Genomic DNA, 16,985 nt, shown 5'->3' with positions numbered 1-16,985 from the left:
GATGTTCTCTAAATCATAAAAGTTAATCTTAACTCACCTTCGTTCATTAGAGAAACTTTCCAAAACATCTTCGTTCATAAAAGTTATTCTCAGAGACATCTAAAGTTAATCTTAGAGTTATCAAATGTAATCTCTAACTCACTTTTGGTCATTAAAGTTAATTTCTATGTTATAAAAGTTTGTCTCAGAGACATGTAAAGTTAATCTTAGAGTTAACAAAGGTAATCTCTAACTCACTCTCGTTCGTCAAAGTTGTTTCAAAGACATCAAAGTTATTCTCAGAGTTATCCAAAGATATTCTCACGTCCACAAAGTTATTCTGAGCTATCGAAGTTAATCTCAGACATCTTCATTCATAAAGTTATTCTCAGTCATGAAATGTTATTCTCTAAGTAACTTTCCGTTCATCAAAGATATTCTCTAAGTCCTGAAAGTTATTCTCTAAGACAGCAAAGTTATTCTCTGAGCTAACAAAATACTACTCATGTTCTCAAAGACATTCTCAAAGTCATCAAAGTTATTCACAGAGTCATCAAAGTTATTCTGTAACTCACTTTTGTTCATTAAAGTTAATTTCTATGTTATAAAAGTTATTCTCAGAGCTAACAAAATACTACTCATGTTCTCAGAAGTCATTCTCAAACTCATCAAAGTTATTCTCAGAGTCATCAAAAGTTGTTCTCTAAACATCAATGTTGTTCTCCAAGACATCAAAGATGTTCTCAAAATCATAAAAGTTATTCCCAGAGCAATCAAGGTTATTCTCAAAGTCATCAAAGTTATTCAAAGAGCTAACAAAAGTTATTCTCTAAGTAACCTTTCGTTCATCAGAGAAGCTTTCTAAGACATCTTCGTTCATCAATGTTGATCTCTAAGTCACCTTGGTTCACCGAAGAAACTCTCCTTCTTCCATCAAGTTATACTTTAAGACAACATTGCTGTTCTCTAAGACATCTTCAGGCATAAAATTTCTCTCCAAATGTAACTAGTTCAGCTTTTCATATCAAACTTACACTTCTGTTAAATATATTTTCTTAGACATTTTACCTTTTAAACTGTTCTCTGAACTACACTGTTCAAACCTACGTAACCTATCCTCTCCACCCAATGTTACTTAGTTAACGTAACGTTCCTAAACCTAACTTTACCTATCCTAACATAACTTACCTTACCTTACCTATCTTACCTAACTTTACCTATCTTACCTAACTTAACCTGCATAACCTAACTTTACCTATGTTACCTTACCTTACCTATCTTACCTAACCTAACCTAACTTTACCTATGTTACCTTACCTTACCTTACCTACCTTTCCTAACTTATCCTGCTTAACCTATCTTACCTAACTTTACCTATGTTACTTTACCTTACCTACCTTTCCTAACTTAACCTGCTTAACCTATCTTACCTAACTTTACCTATCTTACCTATCTTACCTAACTTTACCTATGTTACCTTACCTTACCTACCTTTCCTAACTTAACCTGCTTAACCTATCATACCTAACTTTACCTATCTTACCTAACTTAACTTTCATAACCTAACTTTACCTATCCTAACATAACTTACCTTACCTTCCCTATCTTACCTAACTTTACCTATCCTAACATAACTTACCTTACCTTCCCTAACTTAACCTAACTTTACCTATCCTAACTTAACTTACCTTTCATAACCTAACTTTACCTATCCTAACATAACTTACCTTACCTTCCCTAACTTAACCTAACTTTACCTATCCTAACTTAACTTACCTTTCATAACCTAACTTTACCTATCCTAACATAACTTACCTTACCTTCCCTAACTTAACCTAACTTTACCTATCCTAACTTAACTTACCTAACTTATTCTGCTTAACATAACTTACCTTACCTTACCTATCTTACCTAACCTAACCTAACTTTACCTATGTTACCTTACCTTACCTACCTTTCCTAACTTATCCTGCTTAACCTATCTTACCTAACTTTACCTATGTTACCTTACCTTACCTACCTTTCCTAACTTAACCTGCTTAACCTATCTTACCTAACTTTACCTATCTTACCTATCTTACCTAACTTTACCTATGTTACCTTACCTTACCTACCTTTCCTAACTTAACCTGCTTAACCTATCTTACCTATCTTACCTAACTTTACCTATCTTACCTAACTTAACTTTCATAACCTAACTTTACCTATCCTAACATAACTTACCTTACCTTCCCTATCTTACCTAACTTTACCTATCCTAACATAACTTACCTTACCTTCCCTAACTTAACCTAACTTTACCTATCCTAACTTAACTTACCTTTCATAACCTAACTTTACCTATCCTAACATAACCTCCCTTACCTTCCCTAACTTAACCTAACTTTACCTATCCTAACTTAACTTACCTAACTTATTCTGCTTAACATAACTTACCTTACCTTCCCTATCTTACCTAACTTTACCTATCCTATCCTAACCTAACTTGTCTTACCTAACTTAATCTTACTTTCCCAAACTGATGTATCCTAACTTATCTAGTCCAACCAGACATGCTCTAACTTACATAAGTATTCCTTCTTGTCTTTTGTGTTTCGTCAATCATTGTCTCATATTCATTTACTCATTTCATTAGTTAATTTCTCAAATGGTCACTTATGGATTTCAAGTGCTATTTGTTATATATGGGCATTTACTCATTTCATTAGTTAATTTCTCAAATGGTCACTTATGCATTTCAAGTGCTATTTGTTAGAGATTGGATATTTAAGCATTTCAAAGAATTTTTGTTATATATGGGCATTTACTCATTTCAAGGGATAATTTCTCAAATGGACGTTTTTGCATTTCAAGTGTTATTTGTTTAAGATTGGGTGTTTAACCATTTCAAAGGTTTTTGTTATATATGGGAACTTACTCGTTTCAAGGGCCAATTTCTCAAATGGTCATTTTTTGCAGATCAAGGGTTATTTGTTAAAGTTCTTCAAGTTGCTCATAAGTTGTATTTATTATGTTTGTTATCATTTATTCTTATTCCCCAACCCCTTAACCTAACCTCTTGTAATCGTAGTGTATTTGGTAGGTTCTATCATATGTTCTTATTCCCCAACCCTTTAACCTAACCTCTTGTAATCTTAGTGTATTTAGTAGGTTCTATCATATGTTCTTATTCCCCAACCCTTTAACCTAACCTTTCAAATGTAGTTTATTGTGTTTTGACATATTTGTTGAATATATTATCCTTTTCTTAACCTTTCAGATGTAGTTTTGTTTCTCCTTTTGTATATTTTTACCCAAACCCACCATCCCACTTAACCTTCTTTCCTTCTTTTACTTTGTTTCTCCTACTCCTTCAAACCTTCCTTTTCTATCTCTCTCCCTTATTCTCTCTCTTCCTCCCCCTCTCTCTCACTTATTTGCTCGAATGCTCTTATTTTTTCTCAAATTCAGGTCTTAATGCTCCCATTCTCTCACCCTCACTCTCATTCACTTAGTTTTTCTTTTTCTCAAATTCAAGTCTTAGTGCTCCCATGCCCACACTCTCTCTCATTCTCTCTTCTTTGGTCCCATTTTCTTCCGCCCCATCTCTCTTACTCCTTGCTCTTCTTTCATGCTCTCACTCACTTGCTCTCTTGTTTTTCTCAATTTCAAGTCTTAGTAGATCTGATTCTTTACTATTGTAATTTTATTATTACTAAGATAAAGAATGAACTTATATGTGAAATCAAAGTAAAAGAAGGAAAGAAGGTTTGGGTAAAAATATACAAAAAGGAGAAACAAAACTACATCTGAAGGTTAGGAAAAGGATAATATATTCAACAAATATGTCAAAACACAATAAACTACATTTGAAAGGTTAGGTTAAAGGGTTGGGGAATAAGAACATAAGATAACAAACATAATAAATACAACTTATGAGCAACTTGATGAACTTTAACAAATAACCCTTGATCTGCAAAAATGACCATTTGAGAAATTGGCCCTTGAAACGAGTAAGTTCCCATATATAACAAAAACCTTTGAAATGGTTAAACACCCAATCTTAAACAAATAATACTTGAAATGCAAAAACGTCCATTTGAGAAATTATCCCTTGAAATGAGTAAATGCCCATATATAACAAAAATTCTTTGAAATGCTTAAATATCCAATCTCTAACAAATAGCACTTGAAATGCATAAGTGACCATTTGAGAAATTAACTAATGAAATGAGTAAATGCCCATATATAACAAATAGCACTTGAAATCCATAAGTGACCATTTGAGAAATTAACTAATGAAATGAGTAAATGAATATGAGACAATGATTGACGAAACACAAAAGACAAGAAGGAATACTTATGTAAGTTAGAGCATGTCTGGTTGGACTAGATAAGTTAGGATACATCAGTTTGGGAAAGTAAGATTAAGTTAGGTAAGACAAGTTAGGTTAGGATAGGATAGGTAAAGTTAGGTAAGATAGGGAAGGTAAGGTAAGTTATGTTAAGCAGAATAAGTTAGGTAAGTTAAGTTAGGATAGGTAAAGTTAGGTTAAGTTAGGGAAGGTAAGGTAAGTTATGTTAGGATAGGTAAAGTTAGGTTATGAAAGGTAAGTTAAGTTAGGATAGGTAAAGTTAGGTTAAGTTAGGGAAGGTAAGGTAAGTTATGTTAGGATAGGTAAAGTTAGGTAAGATAGGGAAGGTAAGGTAAGTTATGTTAGGATAGGTAAAGTTAGGTTATGAAACTTAAGTTAGGTAAGATAGGTAAAGTTAGGTAAGATAGGTAAGATAGGTTAAGTTAGGAAAGGTAGGTAAGGTAAGGTAACATAGGTAAAGTTAGGTAAGATAGGTAAGATAGGTAAAGTTAGGTAAGATAGGTTAAGCAGGTTAAGTTAGGAAAGGTAGGTAAGGTAAAGTAACATAGGTAAAGTTAGGTAAGATAGGTTAAGCAGGATAAGTTAGGAAAGGTAGGTAAGGTAACATAGGTAAAGTTAGGTTAGGTTAGGTAAGATAGGTAAGGTAAGGTAACATAGGTAAAGTTAGGTTATGCAGGTTAAGTTAGGTAAGATAGGTAAAGTTAGGTAAGATAGGTAAGGTAAGGTAAGTTATGTTAGGATAGGTAAAGTTAGGTTTAGGAACGTTACGTTAACTAAGTAACATTGGGTGGAGAGGATAGGTTACGTAGGTTTGAACAGTGTAGTTCAGAGAACAGTTTAAAAGGTAAAATGTCTAAGAAAATATATTTAACAGAAGTGTAAGTTTGATATGAAAAGCTGAACTAGTTACATTTGGAGAGAAATTTTATGCCTGAAGATGTCTTAGAGAACAACAATGTTGTCTTAAAGTATAACTTGATGGAAGAAGGAGAGTTTCTTCGGTGAACCAAGGTGACTTAGAGATCAACATTGATGAACGAAGATGTCTTAGAAAGCTTCTCTGATGAACGAAAGGTTACTTAGAGAATAACTTTTGTTAGCTCTTTGAATAACTTTGATGACTTTGAGAATAACCTTGATAGCTCTGGGAATAACTTTTATGATTTTGAGAACATCTTTGATGTCTTGGAGAACAACATTGATGTTTAGAGAACAACTTTGATGTCTCTGAGAATAACTTTTATAACATAGAAATTAACTTTAGATGTCTCTGAAAATATCTTTGATGACTTCGAGAATAACATTTGATGACTCTGAGAATAACTTTTATGTCTTACATAATAACTTTAGATGTCTCTGAAAATAACTTTGATGAAAAAAGATGTCTTAGATTAACTTTTGATGACTTTGAAAACAAGTTTGATGAACAAAGATGTTTTGGAAAGTTTCTCTGAGGAACGAAGGTAACTTAGAGATTAACTTTATGATTTAGAGAACATCTTTGATGTCTTAGAGAACAAGATTGATGTCTTAGAGAACACCTTGGATGAACAAAGATGTCATAGAAAGCTTCTCTGCTGAACGAAAAGATACATAGAGAATAACTTTGACGACTGTATTTAACTTTTTGATGACTCTGAGGACAGTTTTTGTTGAACGAGGATGTCTCGGAAGGCTTCTTTGAATAACAAAGGTGACTCTGAGAATAACTTTGATGACTCTGAGAAAGACTTTGTTGTCTTAAAGAATAACTTTAAATGTCTCTGAGAATAACTTTTATGAACGAAGATGTCTGAGATTAACTTTGACGTGTCTTGGATTAACTTTGATGAATTGGAGAACGTCTTTGAGAACATGAGTAGTATTTTGTTAGCTCAGAGAATAACTTTTTGATGACATAGAGAATAACTTTGAGGATGCAAGTAAATTTTTGAGTGTTTGAGAGTGTCTTTGATATCTCAAAGAGTCCCATTGAAGTCTTAAAGGATGTCTTTGATGTCTCAAAGGATGTCTTTGATGTCTCAAAGGATGTCTTTGAGTGCAACTTTGATGTCTTTGAGTAAGTCCTTGATGTCTCGAAGAGTGTTTTTGACTATATTTCTTACTTAACGACATATATTTTAGTTAGGAACAACGATGAATATGACTATTTTAGCGAAGTGAAAGGCTACTTTAGTTAAGAACAGTGTTGGAAAGAGGCTACACATGACTATTTCAGATGAGAGAAGTGATATTTCAATTAAGAAATGACAAGGAAACATGATGAAGTAACTATTTTAGCGATGTGAAAGGTTGCTTTAGTTAGAACAGTGTTGGAAAGAGGTTACACATGACTATTTTAAATGAGAGAAGTGATATTTCAGTTAAGAAATGACAAGGAAACATGATGAAGTAACTATTTTTTAGTTGACTGATGAATACTTTAGTTAAGGAAAAGATAAAACATGACGAGGGAGACTATTTTTGTGCTCCCCAAAGTATAATGTCAGTTAAGAACAGCGATGAAAGATATCTTTGGTTATTTTTTCTTACTTGACAAAACATAATTTTAGTTATGCAAAAAGACAAAACATGATGAACATGGCTTTTTCTGTTGATTGATGGTTAATTTTAGTTATGAAATGACAATGAAACATGAAGAACACTGTTATTTTCTGATGACTGGGGAATAAGTTTAGTTAAGAAATGATGAAAGTTATTATTTTTAGTTGATTGAAGATGGATAAAAAGCTAGTTATGAACAGTTTTGGAAAGTTTCCTTTGACAATTTTTCTTGATGAAACATAGCGGCTGTTAAGAAAGTGCTGAAAGAAGTTTCCTTTGACAATTTTTAGCTAAGAGAAAGGTTGTTTTAGTTAAGAACAGTGTTGAACGAGGCTATTTCTGACTATTTTTAGTTGACTGGATAATAAGTTTAGTTGAGAAATGACGAAAGTGACTATGTTTTTAGTTGATTGGTGAAATATTTTTTTAGTTAAGGAATGTTAGATAGGGGAAAAACCCAGAGAACATATGGGGAACATGGCAAAGAACATATGTAAGAAAAGTTGATGAATACAGTGAACATGAAAACATGATAAGGAGAATAGGGAATACAAAGAATGAACAATGGACTTGTGAAGAACATGGAGAATATGACAAAGAATGTAGAAAACATGTAAGTGAAGGTGAAAAAACGAAGTGATCTTGTGAGGAACATGAACTTGTAGAGGAACATGAATATTGCCAAAGAACACAAAATATGGAAGTTAGCATGAATATTGAGTATAAAAGTTGTAAAGAGAACATGTGATGAACATGAAAACATAGAAAATATGACTAGAATTTGTAGAGAAAGTAATGAGACTAAGAGAAAGATTACAGAAAAAATGGAGATACTTGTGAAAATATGAACTGAATGGGACTGTGAACATTTGAAGAACATGGAGTGAACATAGAAAACATGGACAAAATGTGAAGAACACAGCTGAATATAGAGAAAATATGCAAATACAGTATGATTATTGAAGGTTTTGATACGTTGGGGATTGATACGTTGGGGATGAGAAGGGTAAAGTAAATACTCTGATAAACAGATAGGCTGGAGAGGGACTTGATCGAATATATTTATGTCTGATGATCTAAGGCTGAGGAAATGGAGCTTTGCTAATGTCCAGATTAATTTTACTACGTTAGAAAATAAGGTGATCTTAAATCTCAGGTGATTTAGTTGGAAAATAAAGAACTTGTACAAAATGAACTAAGCTGGGGGACAAGAGTTGAAACTTGATAACTGAACTGTTTTTTATTTACTATGTCTGAAAATGTAGTTGGGTGTTTAAATCTCTGGGGAATTTGGACTGATAGTAATGAATTTACAGGAGTGAACTTGGACAGAGGACAAGAGCTAGAGTTTTATAATTGTTTACATCATATTTACTATGTCTGAAATACAGAGGGTAAAAATTTCAGGGAAATTGATGGGTTATTTACAAAGATACGAAAGAGAACTAAGGTGGGGACGAGAGCTGGAGCTCAGTAACTGACTTGATCTTATTTACTAACTTTGAAGTATGTCTGCTTTTAAATTTCGGGAAATTAATGGGTTATTTACAAAGATACGAAAGAGAACTAAGGTGGGGACGAGAGCTGGAGCTCAGTAACTGACTTGATCTTATTTACTAACTTTGAAGTATGTCTGCTTTTAAATTTCGCGAAATTGATGGGTTATTTACAAAAACTTGAGGGTGGAAGAGGGTGGGGGGACGAGAGCTGGAGCTCAGTAACTGACTTGATCTTATTTACTAACTTTGAAGTATGTCTGCTTTTAATTTTCGGGAAATTGATGGGTTATTTACAAAGATACGAAGGAGAACTAAGGCAGGGACGAGAGCTGGAGCTCGATAACTGTTTTGATCTTATTTAATAGCTTTGAAGTATGTCTGCTTTAAATTTCGGGAAAATTGGTCTGTTACTAACGATCTTGTACAAATGAACTAAGGTGGAGGACGAGAGCTGGAGCTCGGTAATGGACTTGATCTTATTTACGGAGCCTGAAATACAGAGGGTAAAAATTTCAGGGAAATTGGACTGTTACTAACGAAGATACGAGAGAGAGCTAAGGCGGAGGACAAGCGCTGGAGCTTGGTAACTAAATTACTGTATTGAACTACGTTTGAAATATGATTATTTTTAAATTTTAGAGGGATTGGAATGATAGTATTCATTATACGACAGGGGACTAAGGCGGGGAACGTGAGCTAGAACATGCTTACTAATATGATTTATTTGTGTAAAACTGACTTGCTTAATGAAAAGGAGCAAACATACGATGTTGGAAAATAGTTGAACTGAATGAAAGGAGAGAGAGGAGGGACGGTCCAGATATTATGGAGAAGAAGGAGAGAGAGAGGAGGGACGGTCCAGATATTATGGAGAAGATAAGATATGATAAGAGGAGACTGGCTGGCCGTGTCTGGCTGACGTCTAAAGTAAACACAGGTGAGGCGACAGATTGCGAGGTAAGGGGGGGAGGGAGGGGGGTGTGAGGTACGAGTGGGAGACGCAGGGGGAGGGAAAGGTGAGGGAGGGGATGGCTGTGAAATGATTCAGATATACTAGTTTCTAAGTAAGAATCCAACTTAAACATATACAGCCTAAATATCTGTTTTATTATGGGTAGGAACTCTGAAAAAAAATTCTCCCATAAGAACTTTTTAACAAACTCTTATGACATTATTTACATCATAAGAAACCTTAACAAACTTCTAAGTCTCGGAAATTATTTTCATCATAAGAAATCCTTACTTCTAAAATCTGTGACTGACAAAATTTACCTGAAAACCCCCAAGCGCTACACGTGATTTTTTCCCCCAGAAAAAAAAGTTACCTGTGGCGCTTACAGACCACAGGGGTCCTCTGGCCAGAAAAAAAAAGTTACCTGTGGCGCTTACAGTCCACAGGGGTCCTCTCCCCAAAAAAAAAAATCACCTGTGGCGCTTACACCCTACTACTACACACCACCCTGGACCCCGCCACACTCGCACCACAATGGACCCCGCCACACACACCACCTTGGACCCTGCCACACACACCATGCTAGACCCTGCCACACACACACTCCACCCTGGACCCTGCCACACACACACCACCCTGGACCCTGCCACACACACTCCACCCTGGACCCCGCCATACACACCACCCTGGACCCCGCCACACACACCACCTTGGACCCTGCCACACACACAACCCTGGACCCTGCCACACACACACACCACCCTGGACCCCGCCACATTCGCACCACCATGGACCCCGCCACACACACCACCCTGGACCCCGCCACACACACCACCCTGGACCCCGCCACACACACCTCCCTGGAACCCGCCACACACACACCACCCTGGACCTCGCCACATTCGCACCACCATGGACCCTGCCACACACACACACCACCCTGGACCCTGCCACACACACTACCCTGGACTCCGCCACACACACACCACCCTGGACCCTGCCACACATACAACACTGGACCCCGCCACACACACCACCCTGGACCCCGCTACACACACCACCCTGGACCCTGCCACACACACCACCCTGTACCCCACCACACACACCACCCTGCATCCTGCCACTCACATCACCCTGGACCCCACCACACACACCACCCAGGACCCTGCCACTCACACCACCCTGGACCCTGCCACCACACCCACCACCCTGGACCCCGCCACCACACACACCACCCTGGACCCTGCCACTCACATCACCCTGGATCCCGCCACCACACCCACCACCCTGGACCCGCCACCACACACACCACCCTGGACCCTGCCACACACACCACCTTTGACCCTTATGCACACACAACCCTGGACCCTGCCACACACACCACCCTGGATCCCGCCACACACACACCACCCTTGATCCCGCCACACACACTACCCTGGACCCCGCCACATACACCACCCTGGACCCCGCCATACACACACACCACACTGGACGGTGCCACACACACACCACCCTGGACGCTGCCACACACACCACCTTGGACCCTGCCACACACACCACCTTGGACCCTGCAGCACACACCACCCTTGACCCTGCCACACACACCACCCTGGACCCCGCCACACACACACCACGCTGGACCCCGCCACACACACCACCCTGGACCCCGCCACATAAACCACCCTTAACCCCGCCATACACACCACCCTGGACCCTGGCACACACACACCACACTGGACCCTGCCACACACACACACCACCCTGGACCCTGCTATACACGCACCACCCTGGACCCCGCCATCACACACACAACTCTGGACCCTGCCACACACACACCACCTTGGACCCTGCTGCACACACCACCCTTGACCCTGCCACACACAACACCCTGAACCTCGCCACACACACACACCACCCTGGACACCGCCACACACACCACCCTGGACCTCGCCACACATACCACCTTGGGCACTGTCACACACACCACACTGGACTCCGTCACATACACCACCCTGGACCCTGCCATACACACACCACACTGGAACGTGCCACACACACACCACCCTGGACCCTGCCACACACACCACCTTGGACCCTGCCAGACACACCACCTTGGACCCTGCTGCACACACCACACTTGAACCTGCCACACACACCACCCTTGACCCTGCCACACACACCTCCCTGGACCTCGCCACACACACCACCTTGGACATTGTCACACACACCACCCTGGACCCTCCCATACACACCACCCTGGACCCTGCCACACACACACCACCCTGGACCCCGCCACACAGACACCACCCTGGACCCCTCAACACACACACCACTCTAGACTACGCCACACACATCACCCTGGACCCCGCCACACACATCACCCTGGAACCCACCACACACACCCCCCTTGACCCTGCCACACACACACCACCCTGGACTCTGCCACACACACCACCCTGGACCCTGCCACACTCACACCATCCTGGACTCCGCCACACTCACCACCCAGGACCCTGCCACACACACACCAAACTGGAACAAACCACACACACACCACCCTGAACCCCGCCACACACACACCACCCCTGGACCCCGCCAAACACACCACCTTGGATACTGTTACACACTCCACCCTGGACCCTGCCGCACACTCCACCCTAGACCCTGCCACACACAATTATGGACCCCACCACACACACACCACCCTGGACCCCGCCACACACACACCACCCTGGACCCGCCACACACACCAACCTGGACCCCGCCACACACATCACCTTGGACCCTGCAACACACACCATTCTGGAACCTGCCACACACACACCACCCTGGACTCTGCCACGCACACCACCCTGGACCCTGCCACTCATACCACGCTGGACCCTGCCACTCATACCACCCTGGCCCACACCACACACACACACCACCCTGGACCCCGCCACACACACACCACCCTGGACCCCTCCACACACACCACCTTGGACACTGTCACACACACCACCCTGGACACTGCCACACACACCACCCTAGACCCAGTCACACACACCACCTTGGACCCTGCCACACACACACCACCCTGGACACTGCCACACACACCACCCTGGACCCGGTCACACACACCACCTTGGACACTGTCACACACACCACCCTGGACACTGCCACACACACCACCCTGGACCCGGTCACACACACCACCCTGGACCCTGCCACACACACACCACCCTGGACCCCGCCACACACACACACCACCCTGGACCCCTCCACACACACACCACCCTGGACCCCTCCACACACCACTCTGGACTACACCACACACACCACCCTGGACCCCACCACACACACCACTCTGGACTACACCACACACACCACCCTGGACCCCGCCACACACACCACCCTGGACCCCGCCACACACACCACTCTGGACCCCACGACACACACACACACCCTGGAACCCCCCGCTCACCTCATCCTGGGCCCTACCACACACACACCACACTGTACCACGCCACACACACCACCCTCTACCCTGCCACACACACCACCATAGGCCCTGCCACACACACCACCCTGGACCCTGCCACACTCACACCACCCTGGACCCCGCCACACTCCCACTAGCATCGACCCCGCCACACACACCACCATAGGCCCTGCCACACACACAACCCTGGAACCCGCCACACACACCCCCCTGGACCCTGCCACACACACACTACCCTGGACCCTGCCACACACACACACCACCCTGGACCCTGCCACAAACACACCACCCTGGACCCTGTCACACACACACACACACACCACCCTGGATCCCGCCACACTCGCACCACCATGGACCCCGCCACACACACTACCTTGGACCCTGCCACACACACCACCCTGGACCCTGCCACACACGCACACCACCCTGGACCCTGCCACACACACACCACCCTGGACCCTGCCACACACACTACCTTGGACTCCACCACACACACACCACCCTGGACCCTGCCACACACCCCACCTTGGACACTGCAGCACACACCACCCTGGACCCTGCCACACACACACACCACCCTCGACCCTGCCACACACACACCACCCTGGACTCCGCCACACACACCACTTTGGACTTCGCCACCACACACAACACCTTGGACCCTGCCACACACACCACCTTGGACACTGTTGCAAAGACCACCCTGGACCCTGCCACACACACACCACCCTGGACTCCACTACACCCACTCCACCCTGGACCCCGCCATACACACCACCCTGGACCCCGCCACACACACCACCTTGGACCCTGCCACACACACATCCTTGGACCCTGCCACACACACACACCACTCTGGATCCCGCCACACTCGCACCACCATGGACCCCGCCACACACACCACCTTGGACCCTGCCACACACACCACCCTGGACCCTGCCACACACACACACCACCCTGGACCCTGCCACACACACACATCACCCTGGACCCTGCCACACACACACCACCCTGGACCCTTCCACACACACTACCCTGGACTCCGCCACACACACTCCACCCTGGACCCCGCCATACACACCACCCTGGACCCGCCACACACACCACCTTGGACCCTGCCACACACACCACCCTGGACCCTGCCACACACACACACCACCCTGGACCCCGCCACATTCGCACCACTATGGACCCCCCCACACACACCACCCTGGACCCCGCCACACACACCACCCTGGACCCCTCCACACACACAGCTCCCTGGAACCCGCCACACACACACCACCCTGGACCCCACCACATTCGCACCACCATGGACCCTGCCACACACACACACCACCCTGGACCTTACCACACACGCTACCCTGGACTCCGCCACACACACACCACCCTGGACCCTGCCACACACACCACCCTGGACCCCGCTACACACACACCACCCTGGACCCTGCCACACACCACCCTGGACCCTGCCACACACACCACCCTGGACCCCGCCACACACCACCCTGGACCCCGCTACACACACCACCCTGGACCCTGCCACACACACCACCCTGTACCCCACCACACACACCACCCTGGATCCTGCCACTCACATCACCCTGGACCCCACCACACACACCACCCTGGACCCCGCCACACACACCATCCTGGACCCTGCCACTCACACCACCCTGGACCCCACCACACACACCACCCTGGACCCCGCCACACTCAACACCCTGGACCACGCCACACACACACCTCCCTGGACCCGCCACACACACACCACCTCTGACCCCGCCACACACACACACCACCCTGGACCCCGACACACACACAACCCTGGAATCCGCCACACACACCACCCTGGACCCCGCAACGCACACCACCCTGGAATCTGCCACAAACACACCACCCTGGACTCCGCCACACACACCACTTTGGACTTCACCACCACACACAACACCCTGTACCCTGCCACACACACACCACCTTGGACACTGCTGCAAACACCACCCTGGACCCTGCCACACACACACCACCCTGGATCCTGCCACTCACACTACCCTGGACCCCACCACACACACACCACCCTGGACTCTGCCACAAACACACCACCCTGGACCCTGTCACACAGACACACACACACCACCCTGGATCCCGCCACACTCGCACCACCATGGACCCCGCCACACACACTACCTTGGACCCTGCCACACACACCACCCTGGACCCTGCCACACACGCACACCACCCTGGACCCTGCCACACACACACCACCCTGCACCCTGCCACACACACTACCCTGGACTCCACCACACACACACCACCCTGGACCCTGCCGCACATACAACACTGGACCCCGCCACACACACCACCTTGGACCCTGCCACACACACACCACCCTGCACCCTGTCACACACACCACCCTGGACCCTGCCACACACACACACCACCCTGTACCCCGCCACACACAACATCCTGGACCCTGCCACTCACACCACCCTTGACCCCACCACACACACCACCCTGGACCCCGCCACACACACCACCCTGGACCCCGCCACACACACACACCTCCCTGGTACCCGCCACACACACACACCACCCTGGACCCCGCCACACACACAACCCTGGAACCCGCCACACACACCACCCTGGACCCCACCACACACACCACTCTTTACCCCGCCACACACACCACCCTGGACCCCACCACACACACCACCCTGGATCCTGCCACTCACACCGCCCTGGACCCCACCACACACACAACCCTGGACCCCGCCACACACACCACCCTGGACCCCACCACACGCACCACCCTTTACCCCGCCACACACACCACCCTGGACCCCACCACACACACCACCCTGGATCCTGCCACTCACACCACCCTGGACCCCACCACACACACCACCCTGGACCCCGCCACACACACCATCCTGGACCCCGCCACACACACCACCCTGGACCCTGCCACACACACACCACCCTGCACCCTGTCACACACACCACCCTAGACCCTGCCACACACACACACCACCCTGTACCCCGCCACACACACCACCCTGGACCCTGCCACTCACACCACCCTGGACCCCTCCACACACACCACCCTGGACCCTGCCACACACACCACCCTGGACCCCGCCACACACACAACCCTGGAACCCGCCACACACACCACCCTGGACCCCTCCACACACACACACCACCCTGGACCCCGCCACACACACCACCCTGGACCCCGCCACACACACCACCCTGCACCCCGCCACACACACCACCCTGGACTCCGCCACACACACCACTTTGGACCCCGCCACCACACACAACACCCTGGACCCCGCAACACACACCACCTTGGACACTGCTGCACACACCACTCTGGACCCCGCCACACACACCATCCTGGACCCCGCCACACACACTACCCTGGACCCCGCCACACACACCGCCTTGGACCCCGCCTCACACACCACCCTGGACCCTGCCACACACACCACCCTTAACCTTGCCACACACACCACCTAGGACCCCGCCACACACACCACCTTGGACCCTGCCACACACACACCACCTTGGACCCTGCTACACACACCACCTTGAACCCTGCCACACACACCACCTTGGACCCCGCCACACACACCACCTTGGACCCTGCCACACACACCACCTTGGACCCTGCCACACACACACACACCACCCTGGACCCCGCCACACATACCACCATGGACCCCGCCACACACACACCATCCTGGACCCCGCCCCACACACACCACCCTGGACCCCGCCACTAACACCACCATGGACCCCGCCACACACACACCACCTTGGACCCCGCCACACACACACCATCCTGGACCCTGTCACACACACACCACCCTGGACCCCACCACACACACACCACCTTGGACCCCGCCACACACACACACCATCCTGGACCCCGACACACACACACCACCATGGACTCCGCCACACACACCACCCTGGTGGTTAGTGTGGGATGCATACATACATTTGTATATATGTATGTATGAATGTAAATAAGTCTGTATGTATGTATGTGAATATGTATTCTCAATCACGTTAAAGACTCCCCCTCTATCCCAACACCACTCCCAACACCACCACCACTCCCAACACCACCACCACTCCCAACACCACCACCACTCCCAACACAACCA

The sequence above is a fragment of the Procambarus clarkii genome, chromosome 26, assembly GCF_040958095.1.
Source record: "Procambarus clarkii isolate CNS0578487 chromosome 26, FALCON_Pclarkii_2.0, whole genome shotgun sequence".
Taxonomy (NCBI): domain Eukaryota; kingdom Metazoa; phylum Arthropoda; class Malacostraca; order Decapoda; family Cambaridae; genus Procambarus; species Procambarus clarkii.
This window is presented reverse-complemented; position numbering follows the sequence as displayed.